Genomic DNA, 9,952 nt, shown 5'->3' with positions numbered 1-9,952 from the left:
TGCTCTATGTGCTTCACTTATATCTTTTAGAACACAGAAGTGCATGGCTTGGTAGTTGATCTATGCTTTGAAAGTAGTATCAAAAGGGGTAGTTATCCAAAGGGATACGAAAACTTCCACCTTCATGTGCATTGAATAGTTAGAGAAGTTTGATTCATCTCAATTAGTTTTGAGTTGTGGTTTTCGTAATATTGAAGTCATGCTAGTAAGGTGTTGTGGATCTAGAAATACTTGTGTTGAAGTTAGTGATTCCCGTAGCATGCACGTATGTTGTACCTCTATGTGATGAAGTCTGAGCATGATTAGTCTTTTGATTGTCATCCTTTGCGTGGAGGTCGGGATCGCGTGATGGTTTATACCTACCAACCCTTCCCCTAGGAGTATGTGTTGAATGCTTTGTTTCGATTACTAATAAAACTTTTGCAACAAGTATATGAGTTCTTCATGACTAATGTTGAGTCCATGGTTTAGACGCACTTTCACCTTCCACCATCACTATCTTCTTAGTGTCGTGCAACTTTCGCCGGTGCACAAAACCCACCATTAGCCTCGCTCAAAACAGCCACCATACCTACCTACTATGGCTTTTTCAAAGTCATTCCGAAATATATTGCCATGCAACTACCACCATGACATGTTCCACCACGTCTACATTGCCATTGCATGATCGTAAGATAGCTAGCATGATGTTTCCATTAATGTCTATGCCATGCTAGATCATTGTCACGGTACACTACCGAAGCCATTCCATATAGAGTCATCGTTGCTCTAAGTTTTGAGTTGAAAGTGTGATGATCATCATTGATGGAGCATTGTCCCATGTGAGGGCATAAAAGAGGCCAAAGATGCCCACCAAAAAAAAGAGGCCAAAGAGCCCACCAAAAAATGAGAGAAAAAGAGAGAAGGGATGCTAGCACTTTTCCACACTTGTGCATATTAAGCACCATGAACTTCATAATTGAGAGTCTCTCGTTTTGTCACCACCATATAGCTAGTGGGAAATTTCCTTAGGTCTTCGTGAGCAAGCAAGTTGGATGCACACCCACTAGTTTTCTTTAAGATCTTTCACATGCTCTTAGCTCTAGTGCATCATTTGTATGGCAATCCCTACTCATTCACATTGATATCTATTGATCAGCATCTCCACAGCTCATTGATATGCCTAGTTAATGTGACCATCTTCTCCTTGTTTTTTTCTTGCAACCTCCACCACACTCCACACCACTTATAGTGCTAAAACCATGGCTCACGCTCATGTATTGTGTGAGAGTTGAAAAGGTTTAAGAAAGTAAAGGTGTGAAACAATTACTTGGCCAATACCGGGGTTGTGCATGATTTAAATTCATTTTGCAATGATCATAGAGCATAGCCACACTATATGCTTTTGTAGGGATAACTTTCTTTTGGCCTTGTTATTTTGAAATTTCATTATTACCTTGCTAGTTTGCTTGAATTATTATTGTTTCCACGTCAATAGCAAACTATTGTTTTGAATCTAATGCATCTGAACATTCACGTCACATAAGAGGAGTTACAAAGGACATCTATGCTAGGTGGCATGAAAGCATCAAAAATTCATTCTTTATCACTTCCCTACTCGAGGACGAGCAGGAGTTAAGCTTGTGGATGCTTGATACGTCTCAAACATATCTATAATTTTTTATGGTTTCATGTTGTTATCTTGTCATCCTTGGATGTTTTATGTACCTTTTATATCTTTTTTGGGACTAACTTATTAATTCAGTGCCAAGTGCCAGTTCCTGTTTTTTCTGTGTTTTTGGCTCTTTTCAGATCTGATTTTGGATCGGAGTCCAAACGGAATAAAATCCCCAAAATGTTTTTTTTCCAGAACGGAAGAAGATCGGGAGGCTTGAGGACCAAGCAAGTGGGCCCACAGGGAGCCCACAAGCATTGTTGCCGCGTCCAGGGGGAGGCCGCGGCAACCAAGTTTGTGGCCCCCCTGGCGCTCCCCTGCCCTAGGTCTTTGGCCTATAAATTCCCTAAAAATCCAGAAAAAATGAGGGCGTCCACGAAAACACTTTTCCGCCGCCGCAAGCTTCCGTTTCCACGAGATCTCATCTGGAGACCCTTCACGGTGCCCTGCCAGAGGGGACTTTGGAGTTGGAGGGCTTCTTCATCAACATCATCGCCCCTCCAATGACTCGTGAGTAGTTCACTTCAAACCTACGGGTCCGTAGTTAGTAGCTAGATGGCTTCTTCTCTCTCTTGGATCTTCAATACAAAGTTCTCCATGATCTTCATGGAGATCTATCCGATGTAATCTTCTTTGGCGGCGTGTTTGTCGAGATCCGATGAATTGTGGATTTGTGATCAGATTATCTATGATATATATTTGAGTATTTGCTGATTTCTTATATGCATGATTTGATATCCTTGTAAGTCTCTCCGAGTCTTGGGTTTTGTTTGGCCAACTAGATCTATGATTCTTGCAATGGGAGAAGTGCTTGGTTTTGGGTTCTTACCGTGTGGTGACCTTTCCGAGTGACAGTAGGGGCAGCAAGGCACACATCGTGTAGTTGCCATCAAGGGTAACAAGGTGGGCTTTGTTGTAGATATGAGATTGTCCATCTACATCATGTCATCTTGCTTAAGGCGTTACTATGTTCTTTTGGACTTAATACACTAGATGCATGCTGGATAGCGGTCGACGTGTGGAGTAATAGTAGTAGATGCAGAAAGTATCGGTCTACTTTGAAAGGACGTGGATGTCGCCTAGAGGGGGGGGGTTGAATAGGCGCTTTAAAATAATTAAGGTTTAGGCTTGAACAAATGCGGAATAAAACTAACGTTTAATATGTCAAGCACAAAACCTACAAACAACTAGGCTCACCTATGTGCACCAACAACTTATGCTAAGCAAGATAAACAACTAAGTGATAGCAAGATATATTACAATAAACGATATGTCTATCACAAAGTAAAGTGCATAAGTAAAGGGTTCGGGTAAGAGATAACCGAGGCACGGGGAGACGATGATGTATCCCGAAGTTCACACCCTTGCGGATGCTAATCTCCGTTAGAGCGGTGTGGAGGCACAATGCTCCCCAAGATGCCACTAAGGCCACCGTAATCTCCTCACGCCCTCGCACAATGCAAGATGCCGTGATTCCACTAAGGGACCCTTGAGGGCGGTCACCGAACCCGTACAAATGGCAAACCTTGGGGGCGGTCACCGAACCCGTACACGTGGCAACCCTTGGGGGCGGTTACCGGTACCCGTACAAATTGCTCGGGGATATCTCCACAACCTAATTGGAGGCCCCGGCGCTTGCCCGGAGCTTCACACCACAATGATTGAGCTCCGAGACACCACCAAGCTTCTAGGATGACAAAGCATCCACGAAGAACAATGTCTAGGGTACTAAGTACCAAAGGTAGTAAGCTTCTCAACTTCTCACTTCCACGTATCACCGTGGAGAACTCAAACCGATGCAACTAATGCAATGGCAAGAACACACGAAGTGGTCAAGTCCCTCACACTCAAATCCCTCCACAACAACGAAAGCTATGGAGAAATATGAGAGGAAGAACAAGGAGCTCACAAAGTACTCCAAGATCAAGATCCAAGGGGTTCCCCTCACATAGAGGAGAAAGTGATTGGTGGAGATGTGGATCTAGATCTCCTCTCTCTTCTCCCTCAAGAACAAGCAAGAATCATTGGAGGGATTGAGAGTAAGCAAGCTCTAAGAATGTCAACAATGGAGGTAGAACAAGAGCTCAACGGATGGATAAGACCAAGGGGGAAGAAGACCCCCTTTATATAGTGGGGGAAGGAATCAGACCGTTACCCCCACTATCTGCCCGAGCTCCAGCGGTACTACCGCTGGCTGCAGCGGTACTACCGCCAGCTAGCGGTACTACCGCTGGCCCCAGCGGTACTACCGTTGGGCCCCTGGTAGTGCAAAGGCACTACCACCGCCAAGAAAGTCTTCGCAAAAAGGTCCGTCCACGAACAACCGCTAGGCAGGCGGTACTAAGCTCCTAGAGCGGTACTACCGCTGACCAGTGGCGGTACTACCGCCAGCCAGCGGTACTACCGCTAGGGCCAGCGGTACTACCGCCAACTCTAGCGGTACTACCGCTAGGTCCAGCGGTACTACCGCTCGCCACTGAAACAGCCATAACTTTCGCATACGAGCTCCGAATCGAGCAAACCCAAGCTTGTTGGATTCAGGACGACAAGAGCTATCCAAACAGCTTGTTGGAAATCTTAAGACCATGAATATATGAAAATGCCAATGATATAGAGATGTGAGTCCTCTATGAATGAAGAACCGGCAAAAACTCCAACATCGAAAACATCATAGTAGATGCATATGTACTCTGTTTTCGATGAACTCGAGCTTGTCACGAAGATGACCATAAGCTCTAAAACTCACAAAGAGAAACACCAAACAAGAACCAAGAAGTATGATGCAAGGATGCAAATGGTTTGAGCTCTCAACGAACAATACGATCAAGCTACTCACTTGAGAGCCCCCCTTGATAGTACAGCAATCTATCCTAAACAGAAAACCTATCAAGGGCAAACCTATACCTTGCACCTCGTCCTCTTGAGCTAGATGATGATGATCTTGGCTTCCTCAAGATGGACCACCTTTCTTGATTGTGTTGGCTTGATGAAGACTAGTTGATTGCTCCCCCATACTCACTATGGGTGAGCCACTCTTCAGCATATCTTCACAAGTCCATTGCCACCACAACGGACGGCAAGCTTCAAGCATGATATCTTCGTGTTGATCCGCTTGAACTTGCACATCGCAATCTTGATGACGATCACAACTTGACGTCATACTTCATGGGTTATATGAGATCTTCCCTTTGACGCAAGCCCATGGAAACACACCTAACCCCCACATAGGACTAACACGAAGACCATGGGTTAGTACACAAACACGTAATGGACAATGCTTACCATACCATGGGATCACTTGATCCCTCTCGGTACATCTTGTACACTTTGTGTGTTGATCATCTTGATTTACTCTTTGTCTGAGATCTTGATCAACCTTGTGTCTCTATGACCATTCTTTTGATAATACCTTGAATACCACCTTGGTCATCATATAAACTCCTTGAACCCAACAGATGGACTTCAAGAAGTGTCTATGGACAAATCCATTAAATATAACTTAAGGCAACCATTAGTCCATAGGAATTTTCATCAATTACCAAAACCACATATGGAGATATATGCTCTAACATACTTGTTTTGGACGTGATGCCTATAGATATAATCATTGCCATAGATGACGTCACGACTTTGCGCGGTTCTATCAATTGCTCGACAGTAATTTGTTCACCCACCGTCTACTTGCTTTCATGAGAGAAGCCACTAGTAAACACTACGGCCCCCGGGTCTATTCACACCTATCGTTTCCACTTTCGCTTTTACTTTTCTTTGTTACTTTGTTGCTTTCAGTTCTCACTTGGCGAACAATCTATAAGGGACTGACAACCCCTTCATAGGGTTGGGAGCAAGCTTTTTGTGTTTGTGCAGGCACTTGAGATACTCCTTCACTGGATCGATAATCCTTTGCATATTTTCCTAGGAAGTCCCTTAAGGCGTAGCCGTAGCAGAAGGATTCCTGGTGCCGTTGCTGAGGAGTATCAAGACAAGAACAGTCTCCCGTCAACACGCCTATTTCTGGCACCGTTGGAAGGTCTTTTGTTGCAGTAGCAAGCCTGGACTTCAACGTCGCTTTTAGCGTCATGGAGCATTTGAGATGTTCCAGGAGTTGAAGTTTATCTTTCATAAGAACGCCCGGATCGAGAGGTATGAGACCTCCGATAAATTCTATGATTGCAAGATGGAGGAGAATTCGTGTGTCAGTGAACATGTGCTCAAAATGTCTGGGTACTCAAACCGTCTAGCTGAGCTGGGGATTGAACTCCCGCAAGAGGCTATCACTAATAGAATTCTTCAATCACTACCACCAAGCTACAAGAGCTTTGTGTTGAACTATAACATGCAAGGGATGGACAAGTCACCCGGCGAGTTATTCGCGATGCTGAAAGTCACAGAGTCAGAACTCCGGAAAGAGCATCAAGTGTTGATGGTCAATAAGACCACTAGTTTCAAGAGAAACGGCAAAGGCAAGAAGGGTAACTCCAAGAAGAGTGGCAAACATGCTGCCAATCTGATAAAGAAACCCAAGGCTGGACCTAAGCCTGAAACAGAGTGTTATTATTGCAAGGGACTGGGTCACTGGAAGCGCAACTACCCCAAGTATTTGGCTGATAAGAAGGCGGCCAAAGAAAAATCAGGTATATTCGATATACATGTTATTGATGTGTACTTAACCAACTCTCATAGTAGTGCCTGGGTATTCGATACCGGTTCTGTTGCTCATATTTGCAACTCAAAACAGGAACTGCGGAACAAACGAAGGCTCGCGAAAGATGAAGTGACGATGCGTGTAGGAAATGGTTCCAAGGTTGATGCAATCGCCGTCGACACAATTTCACTTCAATTACCATCAGGATTAGTTATGAACTTAAATAATTGTTATTTAGTGCCTGCGTTAAGCATGAACATTATATCTGGATCTTCTTTATTGCGAGACGGTTACTCGTTTAAGTCAGAGAATAATGGTTGTTCTATTTCTATGAGTAATATCTTTTATGGTCATGCACCCAGTGTGAGAGGATTGTTCATATTGAATCTTGATAGCGATGATACACATATACAAAAACATCGAGACCAAAAGAGTTAGAGTTAACAATGATAGCGCCATGTTTTTGTGGCACTGTCGCTTAGGTCATATTGGTGTAAAGCGCATGAAGAAACTCTATTTCGATGGACTTTTGGAGTCACTTGACTTTGATTCACTCGATACATGCGAACCATGCCTCATGAACAAGATGACTAAGACTCCGTTCTCCGGAACAATGGAGCGTGCAAGTGACTTGTTAGAAATCATACATACCGATGTGTGCGGTCCGATGAGTGTGGAGGCGCGCGGCGGATATCGTTATTTTCTCACCTTCACTGACAATTTGAGTAGATATGGTTATGTCTACTTGATGAAGCACAAGTCTGAAACGTTTGAGAAGTTCAAGCAATTTCAGAGTGAATTTGAAAATCAACGTAACAAGAAGATAAAGTTCCTACGGTCTGATCGTGGGGGTGAATATCTAAGTTTCGAGTTTGGTGCTCACTTAAGACAACATGGAATTGTTTCACAGTTGACACCGCCTGGAACACCACAGCGTAATGGTGTGTCCGAACGTCGTAATTGTACTTTGTTAGAAATGGTGCGATCTATGATGCCTCTTACCGATTTGTCGTTATCGTTTTGGGGTTATGCATTAGAGACAACTGCATTCACTTTAAATAGGGCACCATCAAAATCCGTTGAGACGACACCATAGGAACTCTGGTATGGCAAAAGACCAAAATTGTCGTTTCTTAAAGTTTGGGGATGTCATGCTTATGTCAAAAAGCTTCAGCCTGAAAAGCTGGAACCCAAAGCGGAAAATTGCATCTTCATAGGTTACCCAAAAGCGACAGTTGGGTACACCTTCTATCTCAAATCCGAGGGCAAAGTGTTTGTTGCTAAAAACGGAGCTTTTCTTGAGAAGGAGTTTCTCTCGAAAGAATTGAGTGGGAGGAAGATAGAACTTGATGAGGTTGTCGAACCTCTAATCCCTCTGGATGGTGGCGCAGGGCAAGGGGAAACCCCTGTCATTGCGACGCCAGTTGAGGAGGAAGTTGATGATGATGATCATGAAACTTCAGATCAAGTTCCTATCGAACCTCGCAGGTCGACAAGATCACGTACTGCTCGTGAGTGGTATGGTAATCCTGTCTTATCAATTATGTTGTTAGACAACAATGAACCTGCGAATTATGAAGAAGCAATGGTGGGCCCGGATTCCAACAAATGGCTGGAGGCCATGAAGTCCAAGAAAGGATCCATGTACGAGAACAAAGTGTGGACTTTGGAAGTACTACCTGAAGGCCGCAAGGCTATTCAGAACAAATGGATCTTTAAGAAGAAGACGGGCGCAGACAGTAATGTGACCGTTTATAAAGCTCGACTTGTGGCAAAGGGTTTTTCACAAGTTCAAGGAGTTGACTACGATGAGACGTTCTCACCGGTAGTGATGCTTAAGTCCGTCCGAATCATGTTAGCAATAGCTGCATTTTTCGATTATGAAATTTGGAAGATGGATGGCATAACAGAGTTCCTTAACGGTTTTCTTAAGGAAGAGTTGTATATGATGCAACCCGAAGGTTTTGTCGATCCCAAGAATGCTAACAAAGTGTGCAAGCTCCAGCGATCCATTTATGGACTGGTGCAAGCATCTCGGAGTTGGAATAAGCGCTTTGATGAGGTGATCAAAGCATTTGGATTTATACAAGTGGTTGGAGAATCTTGTATTTATAAGAAAGTGAGTGGGAGCTCTATGGCGTTTCTAATATTATATGTGGATGACATATTGTCGATTGGAAACAATGTGGAGTTTTTGGAGAGCATAAAGGATTACTTGAATAAAAGTTTCTCTATGAAGGACCTAGGAGAAGCTGCTTACATTCTAGGTATTAAGATCTATAGGGATATATCGAGATGCCTGATAGGACTTTCACACATACCTTGATAAAGTTTTGAAGAAGTTCAAAATGGATCAGTCCAAGAAAGGGTTCTTGCCAGTGTTACAAGGTATAAAATTGAGTAAGACTCAGTGCCGAGCAACTGCGGAACATAGAGAACAAATGAGTTCCGTCCCCTATGCTTCAGCCGTAGGTTCTATCATGTATGCAATGATGTGCACTAGACCAGACGTCAGCTTGGCCATAAGTATGGCACGCAGGTTTCAGAGTAATCCAGGAGTGGATCACTGGACGGCGGTCAAGAATATTCTGAAGTACCTGAAAAGGACTAAGGAAATGTTTCTCGTTTATGGAGGTGACGAAGAGCTCGTCGTAAAAGGTTACGTCGACGCAAGCTTTGACACCGATCCGGATGACTCTAAGTCGCAAACCGGATACGTATTTATTCTTAATGGGGGTGTGGTAAGCTGGTGCAGTTCCAAGCAAAGGGTAGTTGCAGATTCTACATGTGAAGCGGAGTACATGGCTGCCTCGGAGGCAGCAAAGGAGGGTGTCTGGATGAAGCAGTTCATGACGGATCTTGGAGTTGCGCCAAGCACACTAAATCCAATAACCATGTTCTGTGACAACACTGGTGCCATTGCCCTAGCAAAGGAACCAAGATTTCACAAGAAGACCAGACACATCAAACGACGCTTCAACCTCATCCGCGACTACGTCAAAGGAGAGGACGTGAATATTTGCAAAGTGCACACGGATCTGAATGTAGCAGACCCGCTGACTAAACCTCTTCCATGGGCAAAACATGATCAACACCAGAACTATATGGGCGTTACATTTAATACAATGTAAATCGCATGGCGATGTGAGGACTAGATTATTGACTCTAGTGCAAGTGGGAGGTTGTTGGAAATATGCCCTAGAGGCAATGATAAATAGTTATTATTATATTTCTTGTTTAAAGAGAATCGTTTATTATCCATGCTATAATTGTATTGAATGAAAACATAGATACATGTGTGGATACATAGACAAAATAATGTCCCTAGCAAGCCTCTAGTTGGCTAGCCAGTTGATCGATGATAGTCAAGGTTTTCTGACTATATGCAAGTGTTTTCACTTGATAACTGGATCACATCATTAGGAGAATCATGTGATGGACTAGACCCAAACTATGAACGTAGCATATTGATCGTGTCGTTTTATTGCTATTGTTTTCTGCGTGTCAAGTATTTGTTGCTATGACCAAGAGATCATATAACTCACTAACACCGGAGGAATACCTTGTGTGCATCAAACGTCGCAACGTAACTGGGTGACTATAAAGGTGCTCTACAGGTATCTCCGAAGGTGTCCGTTGAGTTAGTATGGATC

This window comes from Hordeum vulgare, chromosome 7H (assembly GCF_904849725.1).
Source record: "Hordeum vulgare subsp. vulgare chromosome 7H, MorexV3_pseudomolecules_assembly, whole genome shotgun sequence".
NCBI lineage: Eukaryota > Viridiplantae > Streptophyta > Magnoliopsida > Poales > Poaceae > Hordeum > Hordeum vulgare.
Note: the sequence above shows the minus strand (reverse complement) of the source record.